We start from the raw sequence: 13,869 nt of genomic DNA on the forward strand, positions 1-13,869 counted from the left end.
AAAACACCAGAAGTCCCTAAGATTCTTCCATATTCTTTCAAAAACAAAACACCAGGGCTTCTGATGTTTTTTAATTTTTTTCCAAAAACAAATACCAAGGTACCCAAGATTTTTGAGAATTCTTTCAAAGACAAGACACCAGGGGTTCAGAACACCAAAATAAAAGGGCATCTGTGATTCTTTAAAACTTTTTCAAAAACAAAATACAAAAAACTCACAAAAATTTTTAAAATTCTTTCTTTAACAAGACGCCAAAGACCTTTGAGATTTTCCAAGAATCTTCCAACACTCTTTATTTTTTTCAACACAGCCCGCTCCTAAAATTCTTTAGAATTCCTCCAAACATAAAATATCAGGAGCTCACGAGATTCTTTAAATTTCTTGACGTTCCCGAGATTATTTAAACAATTTCAAAAACCAACGAGGGCCTTCAAGATTTTTTAAAATTCTTCCAAAGCTAAAACATTCGGAGCTCTCGACGTCTTTATTATTTTTTTTAGCAACACATCAGAGGAAACCAAGATTCTTATAAATTAAAAAAAAAAAAATACCAGTCCTCCCCCCCAGATTTTGAAAATGTTTTCAAAAACCAAACCAACCTTCAAAAAAACAACACAAGATTCTTCAAAACTCATTAAAATATTACAAGCTCTCAAGATTTTTTTTAGCAAAACACCAGAAGTCCCTAAGATTCTTCCACATTCTTTCAAAAACAAAACACCAGAGCTCCCGATGTTTTCTAATTTTTTTCCAAAAACAAATACCAAGGGACCCAAGATTCTTGAAAATTCTTTTAAAGACGAAACATCAGGGTTCCAGAACTTTCTTAAATTTTTTTGAGAGACAAAATTAAAGGGCACATGTGATTTTTTAAAACTTTTTCAAAAACAAAATACAAAAAACTCACAAAATTTTTTAAAATTCTTTCTTTAACAAGGGACCAAAGACCTTTGAGATTCTCCAAGAATCTTCCAACACTCTTTATTTTTTTCAACACAACTGGCTCCTAACATTCTTTAGAATTCCTCCAAAGATAAAACACCAGGAGCTCACGAGATTCTTTAAATTTCTTGAGGTCCCCGAGATTATTTAAACAATTTAAAAAACCAACAAAGGCCCCCAAGGTTTTTTAAAATTCTTCCAAAAGTAAAATATTTGGAACTCTCGAGGTCTTTATTATTTTTTTTAACAACACATCAGAGGTTCCCAAGATTCTTCCAAATTCTTAAAAAAAAACAAAAGAGGCCCCTAGATTTTGAAAATTTTTCAAAAACAAAACGTCAAGTAATAAACCCTAAGATTTTGAAAACCGTTTTAAAGACAAAACACCGGTGGTCCAGAACATCCTTTAATTTTTTTCCAAACACAAAATAATAAAGGCCCACGTGATTCTTCAAATCATTAAAAAAAAATCAAAATACAAACATGTGAGATCCCCGAGATTATTTAAACAATCTCAAAATAAGACAACAAGGATTTTAACGAATTTTTGAATTTTTTAAAATTCTTCCAAAAGTAAAACATTAGGGTCTTTCGAGATTCTTTATTATTTTTTTTAGCAAAACATCAAAGTGACCCCACTATCCTTCCACATTCTTAACAAAACATTTTCAAAAACAAAACATCAAGGAATTAACCCTCAGATTTTTTAAAATTGTTTCAAAAACAAACACCAGAGGTCCATAATATGTTTTGAAATTTTTCCAAAAATAAAATAATAGGGGTGCCTGAGAGATTTTCAAATTTTTCAAAGACAAAATACAAAGGACCTACAAGATTCTTTAAAATTCTTTCGATCAAAACACCAAGGTCTTCTGAAATTCATTAAAATTTCACAAAAAAAAAACACCAGAAGCTTCAAACATTTTTAAATTTTTTGGAAAACTGTTGGTTCCTAAGATTCTTTAGATTTCTGCCAAACGTCAAAACACTAGGGACTTCCGAGATTATTTACAATCATTAAAAATAAAACGAGATTCTTTAAAGTTCTTTTGGAGAGTAAATACTATATATACTACACTAGTCCACTATATTTTTTCAATTTTGGATATATTTTTAAAATTTTTATAAATAAACACCAAATCTCTGGAAGATTCTTTCGATTTTGTTTCAAAAACCAAATATTAAGGAGCCTCAAGATTTTTTAAAAATCGTTCAAAAACAAAACACCAGAGACCCCAAAATTCCTAAAAAGTATATAAAGGACTCCCGAGAAGTTCTGAAATTTTTCAGAGAAAACCAGCAGAAGATTTAAATATTTTTTTGAAAAACACAACCGGCTTCTAAGATTTTTAAGTATTCATTCAAAGATCAGGAACCCACGAGATTCTTCACAATTCTTCCAAAATAAAACATCTGAAGACCACAAGATTCTTTAAACTTCTTTTAAAGACGAAACATCAGATATTCACGATATATTTTTAATTTTTTGCAAACACAAAATACTAAGTAGGTGTTTCCAAGAGGCTTTAAATTTCGAAGATTCTTTAATTGTTTTTCAAAAACGAAATAACGGGGGTACTTGGAACTCTTTAGGACTTTTTCAAAAAGCGCTATATAACACAAAGGGCCCACAAGATTCTGTAAAACTCTTTCTAAAACAAAAACAACAGATGCTTCAAACATTTTTTGTTGTAAAATAGAACAGCCTCTAAAGATTATTTAAAATTGCTCTGAACACAGAACACTAGGAATCCCCGAGAATCTTCACAATTCTTACAAATAGAACATCCGAGGACTTCCAGATTCTCTAAAAACAAAACAAAAAATAATGTTTAAACCCCCGAAGCTTCCTTCAATTTTTTTCAAAAACAAAATATGTACTAAGAACCTCCAAGATCTTTATAGATTATTTAAAAGATAAAAGAGGCTGGACCAATAGATTCTTTAAAATTATTCCAAAATTCAGCCAAGTTAATTTAAAACGAGAGCACAGCAGGTAAGATCTGGTACCAGAGACGTACTCTTCAAATTTTAGCCATTTTTTTTAAAACACTACCCAGCTACTTCCCGGACAAGAGCTCCACAAGATGCTGAATTACACCTGCTAGACGTTTAAGGTAAAAATGAGGACGAAATAATGCAGTAGAGGAACAGAAGTTTGTTATTTTATAAAATTTAAGTAAGATGATGTCATCAATTTGTTGGTGGGGATGATCAAACAAATTTTGGTTAGCTTTTCACTACTTATACAATAGCAAAGTTCAGACGACAGACAGACAGAAATTAACCAAAACGACCCTATTACAATATTTCCGTAGCTTACACTCGGAAATAGCATTATCTAGTGTGTCTGCTTTCCCAGTATCGTACTTCTTGCGCACTCACATTAATGTAAATTTGCGCTTTGTTGTTGTATGAAATTCAGATGAGCTGATACTGTTTTAATCGTCTCATACCTCTACTGTTCACGCTTTACTTCAGCATGAGACGAAAGGCAAAACATGTTTGAAAAAAAACCCTTATTTCTATCCCCAGCTCCTATATGTTGTGAGGGGCAGGTATCCTCCACCCTCCCGTTGTATAATACAACGCTTTAGTATCGATCAGCGTCGCACAGCCCATCTGGCCATGAACCAAATACAACCCAACCCTGACACCCTCGCCAAACACAGTGCCATCGTTTTTCGCGTGTTCATCTCATGATACTCAGACTGTCAGTGTCCAAATTTTTCAAAAATGTGCCTAATTTATTGTGATTGACTTTACTGAATGCATCAAAATGTAAAATTCTCGCAAATGAGAGTCGTTAGGTGAGTAAACAACAACGAGGACTTGTGGACTTTGTTATTGCCAATAAAACAAACGGAATCTGCTGTGCACTAAGTTTTTCGGGATGAGTTATCTTCAAAGGAAGGAAAGATTGTAGGTTGACGGTAGACAAACAATATGTTCGCACCTTTTGTGTGCTCACATGGATGACGTACGTGATATCAGGCGAAAGATTATTTGAGTGATACTTATTGTGTCTAAAAAAAGTTTTTTCGTTTCGTTCTGTCGTGGACAAGTTAAATGACGAAGAATATGCTTTTTCATTATCATTATTTTTCGTTTTGTGCTAGTATTAATAATTATATTACTACTAATGTTTGTGCAGTTACCGAATTTGTGTCCTTCAACCTAATGCTTACTCGTGAACTTTGACGCTCCTTTTATTCAAAGAAGAATTAGTTAAATCATTTTTATTGTTTCGTTCCCGAAGTTTTTTACGTTTAAATTTGAATTCATTTCCACGTAGTGAATATAGCCACAACACTTCCACGTTTGTGTAAAAATTATGTTAATTATTTCTTAATATACTAATCTTCTTCCACTAATGTGTGTAGGCATTTGGGAAGCCCCAGGAGAAAAACAAATTTTGATTGAGAAATGATGACGCAGTCTTAATGTCTACTCTGTACTAGTTAGGTGTACGTACGTCAGAAAAAGCAACGAATGTTTTTTTTTACAATCGACTACTCTCTAATTTATTCATTGCAGCACTGTGAAATCCGTTTTTTGCTTGTAACCAAAACAACTGAAGATACGTTCAGTGTTGGATGATTATGGGTTTTAACTAATTTTTGTATGATTGTTGTTCTTACAGAAATCTGTTTTTGCTAATGCTGAAACGTCTAAACGTAAATTTTGCCGAATAAATCCAATCTAAAATGCGCAAAATATGATCAGTCTATACTTGTAATTTATCAATGCATTCACATTTTTTAGAATTGCTTATACTGCGTGACTCAGAAAAATTATTGAATCAATCAATTTTATTTTATTGAATAAATCAAGAATTGCAAAAATGAAAACTTTGAAATCTTGCAGATATTTTAAAGTTATTGTAAGGATGTAACCAAAATATATCTCTTTATTCCTCCTCAAGAAATTGATGACGTCATCTCAAAATTTTGCCGAATTCCAAAATGTGCACAATATGATGAGTTTTTACTTGTGATTTATCATTGCATTCATATTTTTTAGATTTGCCTCCTATTTTCTCATAGGAAATGTTATTTGCCAAAATTAGTGTTATCTAAGCAAGGACTAGCCCCGCCCACCCGCCCTCTATTTTCTTAGAAGGTATGGCATTTGCCAAAATTAGTTTCATCTTAGCAAATTCTAGCATTTTGGCAAATGACAAAGAAAATAGGGGGTGAGTGGACAGGGCTAGTACTTGCTACGATAAGATTTATTTTGGCAAATGACATATTCTCTGAAAAAAGAGAGGTGGTGGGTGGGCGGGGCTAGTACTTGCTAAGATAAGACTAAATTTGTAATCAAAATATGTTCATCCCTCTCAAAAAAATTTACCGAATAAATCCTATCCAAAATATGCAGAATATGATAAGCATATATTTGTGGTTTATCACTGCATTAAAAGTTTTTAAATTTCTTACACAAGATAAAATAAATGAACGAGTCAAGTTATCGTACTGAAATCGGGAACGAATAAGTACATAATATTTTTCTACATTGGCTTTTTCCTAAGCTTTACAACCTGGTTTATTTTTGAAATTATGATGTTGCCACGTTATTCCAATTTCCTTTTATGTAATACACTATTTTGTGGAGAGGTAAACATAAGTACTTAATGTGGTATCAGGCAAATTAAATTTTACTATCCCGAAAAAATACAGTTTTCATTTGAAAACTGTATTTTTTATATCTAAAGTTAATAGGATATTTATCCATATTTCAGTTTTAACACACTATATTTTTTACTAGATCGTAACCTATTAAAAACTATTAACTTTAAATATAGAAAATACTTAACAAAGGAGAAAAAAATATAAAAAAAATTGTTCTACTTGAAAAAATTTAAATATCGAAAATTATAATATTTTTTAACTTATTTCTGTATGATTGAGTTCTTACAGAAATCTGTTTTTGTTGCTAATGCTGAAACGTCTAAACGTAAATTTTGCCGAATAAATCCTGCCTAAAAGTTGCAAAATATGATTAGTGTATATGTATAATTTATCAATGCATTCATATTTTTTAGATTTGCTTATACAGGGTCATTCAAAAAAAATTAATGAATCAATCAATTTATTTTATTGAATAAATCGGAATTGCAGAAATGAATACTTTGAAATCTTGCGGATGTTTTAAAGTTATTGTAAGCATGTAACCAAAATATAAAATTTATTAAGTTTATTCCCCCCCAAGAAATTGATGACCTCATTTCAAAATTTTGCCGAATGTCAAAATGTGCACAATGTGATGAGTTTTTACTTGTGATTTATTATTGCATTCATATTTTTTAGATTTGCCTCATATTTTCTCATAGGAAATGTTATTTGCCAAAAATAGTCTTATCTTAGCAAGGACTAGCCCCGCCCACACGCCCTCTACTTTCTTAGAAGGTATGGCATTTGCCAAAATCAGTCTTATCTTAGCAAATTCTAGCATTTTGGCAAATGACATATCTTTTAAGAAAATAGAGGGCGAGTGAACAGAACTAGTACTTGCTACGATAAGATTTATTTATATCCTCTGGAAAAATAAGGGCTGGGTGGGCGGGGCTAGTACTTGCTAAGGTATGACTAAATGTTTAATCAAAAATGTTCATCCCTCTCAAAAAATTTTACCAAATAAATCCTATCCAAAATATGCAAAATATGAGAAGACTATTTGTGGTTTATCACTGCATTAAAAGTTTTTAAATTTCTTATACAAGGTGAAATGAGTTAACGAGTCAATTTATTTTACTGAAATCGGGAACGAATAAGTACATCACATTTTTCTACATACTCTGATTGGCTTTTTCGTAGCCTTTACAACCTGGCTTATTTTTGAAATTTTGATGTTGCAATGTTGCCACGTTATTCCAATTTCCTTTTATGTAATACACTAGTTTGTGGAAAGGTAAACATAAATACTTAATGTGGTATATTAAAGAACGAGTTTCATAAGGCAAATATTGAAGCAGGAATCCAAGTTTATAAAACGAGCGGTGAAGCCGCGAGTTATATAAAAGATGAGTGCCACAATGACCTTATGAACTAGTAATTTATACTATTTTTTCTATCGCGCACGTTTTTTCGCAAAATTTAATTGAAATTTGCCTTTTTTTAAATCTGGGAAATTTTGTCGTGGTTGGTGATGGGTTGGTCTGACACTAATCACGAAATATTTGAGGTTTGAATTTTCACAACAAGAACTGTAATTCGAATCAATTCGACTTTTTGTAAATTAAAATTGGTTAAAATGTCTTGTGAAGAAGTTAGCGAAGTCCTTACACCTCCGGAAATACGGCAAATTTTAATTTTACATTTGCCACTGACATTCACCTGACATTTCTCGTCATGGCTACCAATCTTATCGATCTAAATTACACCAGATCTATTAAAGAACGCCTTTCCGCTATTAATGAACTGCTGTGCCGTCATTTGCGTGCTTTAATAGCTCTATTAGAAAACCAACCAAAAAACGTGCGCGGTAGAAAAGTTTTTTTTTTTCTCTATTTTAAGAAAGTAGAGTAGTACTTGCTAAGATAAGACTTATTTTGGCAAATAACATACCCTTTGAGAAAATAAGGTGCGAGTGGGCGGGGCTAGTACTTGCTAAGATAAAGACTGATTTTGCCTATATTAATCTTGTAAAAACTTGTTAAATTTAAAAGATGTTAAATTGCAAATTTCCATAGTAACGAGTTAAATTCCTAAATCTGATTGGGTGTTTATTTTTTATGTTTCATTCTACTTCAGGAGCGAGGGAAGTTCTGTTGAAACAACTTTCAACCAATTTTTTTCAATTGTAAAATGAAGAAAAGGATAAAGACGAGGTACCTGAATTATTTTGAATAATGGAAGTCCGATCCATTTCAAATATCCAACAACACAACATTTAGCCCAATAAGTGCCTAACAATGTGTCACAGAGTTAATGCACCATTCTTTGAACAGACTGTGTATAGTATGATTGTTTTTTAATAATAAAATTAAACAATATATGTACTCGTATTTCGGAAGATATTTACGATTTTGGGCAAACTTAACACCTGTAAATGCCAATTTTCTTTGACTATACTTTGTTGATGGAATATACAGGATGAGTCAGTAAGAGCGATGTCTCATTAAATAGTAGAGATAGAAAAAAAGTTAAAGACCAAATTTGGATAGTTCTTTGAGTAAGGCTATAGATTAACACATTTTCAACAAAACAGAACGTTCTGTTTTTGAGGAGTAACATACAACTTACTTTTTTACTTTCCGAACGTAAGGTAAGCAAGTAATCGAATCCATCGGGCGACTAGCCACTTTCATGTTTTTTCGACGTTTCATGGCCTCGATAGTAGGAAAAAAGGGGTCTCCCGTTTCTGGCTGTCTGTCTAATGTCTATATCCACACTTTTAGACACGTAATCTCTGAAATTGCTGGACCAATTGTTGTAAAATTTTATATGTATATTAGAAATTTGGCTAATCATTCCCAACACCAATAGGATGAAGTCAACTCCAAAATATATACTAGTAAGTTTTGTTCAAATTTTATAAAATATGATACTCCTGCACTTATGGTGTGTGAATTCGTGTCGAATTTACCCCTTAGACATCAAAATTTTTGAAAAAAAATTCAAACCTGTAACAATATTTTGCAATTTAACTTTGAAACTGCAAAACTGAATGGTCTGACTTGTTAAGGTTATCATAATCATGGTAAATCGTTAAGCCAAATACGAGTATATTCGTTTATTCCTGCCAAAAAAATTGATGACATCATCTCAAAATTTTGCCGAATAAATCCTTTCTGCATTATGCAAAATACCTATTACACTGCACACTTGTGGTTTATAACGTACTCATAGTTTTTAGAATTACTTATACAGGGTGACTCAAAAAATTAATGAAAGTCATTTTTTATTGAATAAATCAGGAACTGCACAACGAAAAACTTTTGCCGAATAAAAAATTCATATCCAAAATGTGCAAAATATGATAAATCTATATTTGTAACTTTAGATTTGGAAAATGCTTAACAAAGGAAAAAGAAAATAAACAACAGATTGTTCTATGGATTTGTAGTATTTTTGATTTTTTATAAACACGTGGCAACGTCGCATTGAAATTTCAGAAACAAACTATAATTTTAAAGTCTAAGAAGGGACCAATAATAAATATAAAAATATATAAGGTGTCCTATTAAAAAAAACTAAGTTATATTATATCTCAAAAACAGAACACTCTGTACAATTGAAAAAAAAAAAAGTGTATGATACTCAAAGAACCGCACAAGTTTGATCTGTAACTTTTTTCCATTTTTAATAATTATTAACGACCTATTAAAATTACACTTAAAAATATAAAAATTACAAAACTATATAGAAATGCTAAGAGTGTACTTAAAATTAAAGAACGTGAGAATAAAGTCTCAAGAACAAAAACAATTCTTTACAAACGTACCTACGTAGTATTCAACACTTCATTAAACTTGGCATTTTTCTATCCCAAAACACGCATTGTAGTAGAAGCAGAAGATTTCTACATAACCATTTTAATTTGTAATGAATAATTACAGATATTTATTTTTAGGCAAATATAATGATCTTGTACAGGTACCAGTACGATCGAGAAGAAAACTTGGCTAGCAACCAGTGAAATTTTATGTTAAACAAATTGCCATTGGCAACACTACTACATTCCTGGTTCAGTTTGATAGTTTTATGGTCAAATACTCTGTCAAATAGCTGCAATACCAACGTCATTATTTTAAAAATAAATTTCATGGTCTACTAGACTGGCTTTTTTTTCGATAATATGGTATTTGACAACTGTCATTGTCAGATTTAACGTTTAATGTACGACACTATAAAATTATTGTTAATAAACTTACATAAACCTGATTTTGCTAGAGCATGAAAAAGTAGATTTCCCGTTTTCACCTGTCTGTCTGTGCTTATTATGTATGTTAGGAATATCGTATAGATAGTAAAACGCTAACCGAAATTTGTCTAATCATTCCCAGCAACAATGTGATGAGGTCACGTCAAAATTTATAGTTTTTCGAAGAAGCTGTATTTGTTCGATTATATTTCAGGAGCGAGGGAACCACTTATAACTATTAATTTTTAAATTTAATTAATCCTGCTGTGTGCATGCAACACGTAAGAACACTTAGATACTTCACTTATTAAAACTAAAGCTGCCTTTACTTTTCACTAAATCGTAGGGGCGTATTTAAAACTGAACAACTAGAGGGAGAACGCTCGAGGCCAATAATCTCTATATAACACTTTCGACTTCTTCTGTACATAGTATGCAACATCTCATTAACCTTGGATTTTTTCCGACTAATATTTCCATTATTATAAGCAAGTTATTTTTACTTAGAAATTTTAATTTATAATTAATTGTTAATATGACTTAATTTTATGAACATTGTGAAGTATATCTTGTAGAAATATTTTTTGATTATGAAATTTTACACATTTTTGTTGGACTGTCCAATAAAGAGACAGTTTCCGAAATGTAGATAAAATCATAATTGCAATAATTGAAAACTTGATTTAGGATTATTTAGACAGAACTTTCCTCATCCCTGAAGTATAATATGGTAGAACATATAGAACTTTTTCGAAAAATTAGAAAATTTAGTGAATATAGGTGCAATTCAATTCGATTTTGCAGTTTCCGAGACAGTTAAACCGAAATCGGAGACCTATTTTTTCATTCTATAGGAGTCACGAAACCTCGAGAAAATATGAAACTAAAACTGATGGATCCTATTACAATACTTCCTTAGTTTACACTCGGGAAGTAAAAATACAAAACTATGTAGAAAGTTACCTTTATTTTAATTTTTTATTGTATTTAAAATTTAAATAACTGGAAGGCAAACGTTCGAGGACAGTATACTCTCTATACTCGTTATTTACAACATCTCATTAAACTTGGCTGTTTTCCCGTTCAATACCTCCATCACAAGCAAGACATTTTTACTTACAAATTTTAATTTATAATCTATACAAAATAACTTTGTTTTGTTCAAATATAGAGACGTATACTTTAAAACTATGCAAGAACGTGTAAAAATAGATTTTCTGATAAAATTATGGTCGGTAAAATCACAAACGACTGCAATTATTCGTTTTGTAACAAAACAATTTGTCAGTTACATTACACGTGTTATGCAATTAATTACCTCTGGTGTGATAGGAATGGCAAAAAAACACCAACAACTTAAATCTATGACGTCAACTGCAACTTTTTTGGGTTATTAACAACTTTCTACAGCTACCACTACATCTCCTTTTATTTCCTTTTCTTTAAATCTGAGAACTCTACGCATGGATAAAAGGCCAGGAAGGCGCAGCTGCATTCTTATCGCCAATATATTTATTTGTACAATTATTGCGACCATGATCTAGTTCCTGGATCCCTTTTACAGCATCTATTGTAATTAAACCCCAAAGGTGCTGCCACAAGTTGCAGGTAGTGTATATTTATCAAGTTGAAAAGTGTCATAAAATTTAATGATTTATGGTGTAAAACTAAGCCACAAAAAATGATAAATGTCCTTCCGTTTCGGCCACTGATTATATACAGGATGCGGTCTTATTATAAGAGACAGGTCAAGTTTCGGTGAAGGCGATTTGCCTTGGCTAAACGAAAAGGAAAGTCAATGTCAATGATCGTAATCATATATATGTATATATTCATACATGTTTTATTACCCCTCGCCCACGAGCAAAATTACTGTTGGTTAAACGTCACCTTGGTGGTATAGAAAACGATTTTTTTAACTAAATAAATACAAAATTAAGAAATTTGACTGGGACGAAAAAAGTAGAATATGCACCACGATCCCTGACGTATGCACCACACCTGCACACACCTCTGCATCCAAGGTCACTTGTAACTTAATTATCCCAGTACCTGTGAGCTAATCATCGCAATTTTTTTAGAAAGTATTGATAAATTATTCATGTTAACAATTGCACTTATAACAACAAATGCGTATGATACGCGTACTCGCCTGAGGCAACAACGTCAGCAGATAAAGTCGCTCCGAAATTGGGGTCGGCCTTTGACGTCACTAAGGCAAGATTCGTGAAATCCCATTCTCAGTTTTATGTTTCTATTAGCGTGCGATAAATTCTTGATTTATTTAAATATTTTTTTGATTCGGAAGAATCCCACCTGTTTGTCTGCTTTCTCATCTTTTAATTTTTTACTAGGCATTTTTCCAGTTTTTCTTTTCCTCGTAACTTCAAGCAACGGAAGTTCAAGCGCTCAGCCTCGAGCAGTCGATAAACACAACTTGTTTAAGAAAAAATGAACAAAACCGGCCTACCAGTCGTCTGGAAATCCCAGAGAGAGTTGGGCCGACCCCAATGAGAAATTCAAAGAACCCAGCATTCTGTGGGATTGTGGCTACTTAATTGCCTTTAATATGTAGACGCAGCCAACATAATATATAATTCATCGGTAAATACCGACAACTATTGTCACAGTGAGGTAGACCCAGCTAATTATTTTGGTGAAGTACTTCGTCTAGGTTAAATAACACTATGATTATGATTACTGCTTAACAAACAATGTCTACTTCGCCCTAAAATTATTCCAGTCATCATGACGAGGCAAAACAATTAAACCGGAATCCTAAGTATAATTGAGTTTACTTTGTTCCAAAGCACATTTCTATATAACGTGCGACTCTTTAAATTTCCAGACTAAGTTAGCTTTGGAATAAACGGCTTGTCGTGGATAAGACCAATTTTCAACGTGTTAACTTTTTTAACCTGACATTGACACGTATGTGGTGGATGCACTCACACAATGTATCATATTTTAAAATTGTTTCAAGCATGTACAAACTAAAACTACATGAAGCAGCTCGTGACATTAAAAAGGTCTTTTACCTCAATCAATCACAAAATAATTAAATGGTTTTAAAAATGCGGAAGCTTAAAACTTTAATCGTTGTTTTAATTTATTCGGATATACGTATCAGTTTTTTTGCTACTTATTTAATAATTCATCATGTCCATTTAAATTTAGATATTAACTATGTGTACACGTATTTTGACTGCTAGCTACGAGAGGTAAAGAATTTAGTTTGACTAATTATTCGAACAAAAAAACTAAAGTAGCATATTATGTATTTGATTTTTTTCCTCCAAGACGTTCATTTTGTGATTGTAATGTTTCAAGGTTTTCGAGATGTTCATTTTCAAATTAATCTTACATTAATCATTATAAAGCGTTTATCTGAATATTCATCGGAGTAATAAAGCCGTATATTATAATCAAATTAATTACATAGCACAGTATTCTGTTTTAAAATAATGGGTATATTCGATCGCATAATTATGAAGGATGATAAACTTGCTGACACGTATATTGTTCCAGTTTTTTTATTCTTTTATAAATAAAAATACTGTAAAAAGAACTTGAAAACAAAGAATCCGTAAACTAGGCCATCGCTGTCGGTCTCCCATTTCCGTCTGTACGTCTGTTGGGGGTTCATTAAACACGTAATTTCCGAAACTACCGCAGCAATAAATTTTATATAAAATCTAAATCGTTAGTCAGAATTTATCTACATTCCTTCCATAAAACTCGATGACGTCATCTTAGAGTCCCATTGAGTAAATCTCGTTTGAAATTGATATATTTTATTTGTGGTTTAATAATGTATTCGAGTTTTTAAGTTCATCATTTGGCTATTTTAACAATTTTTGCAGAATCAGGTTTTATGATTTTTCTGAGAAACTGGACTTATTTGATTGTGCTTCAGGGACGAGGAAAGTTCTCTCTAAACAACTTCAGATTTTTTGTATATTCGATCACGCTGTCGCTGGTTGCGCAAATTAACATTCAGGTGCTCTTTCACCCCGCTAGCTACATGTTAATACATAGTAACTTAAACCGTCCTTGTTGCAT

At 31.8% G+C, this 13,869-nt stretch overlaps 1 protein-coding gene across 1 annotated transcript in view; it reads left to right on the forward strand.

The window, feature by feature from the left end:
* The first annotated feature begins 3,570 nt into the window (after window positions 1-3,570).
* Window positions 3,571-13,869, forward strand: part of LOC135138159 (UNC93-like protein) — a 58,078-nt gene continuing 47,779 nt past the window's right edge. Inside the window, 1 exon segment of the mRNA XM_064068051.1 lies at window positions 3,571-3,752. The gene's annotated coding sequence lies outside the window, so the exon portion shown is untranslated.

Source organism: Zophobas morio, unplaced genomic scaffold, assembly GCF_036711695.1.
Source record: "Zophobas morio isolate AGI-343-1 ecotype UQ-CSIRO unplaced genomic scaffold, CSIRO_AGI_Zmor_V1 ptg000030l, whole genome shotgun sequence".
NCBI classification, from domain to species: domain Eukaryota; kingdom Metazoa; phylum Arthropoda; class Insecta; order Coleoptera; family Tenebrionidae; genus Zophobas; species Zophobas morio.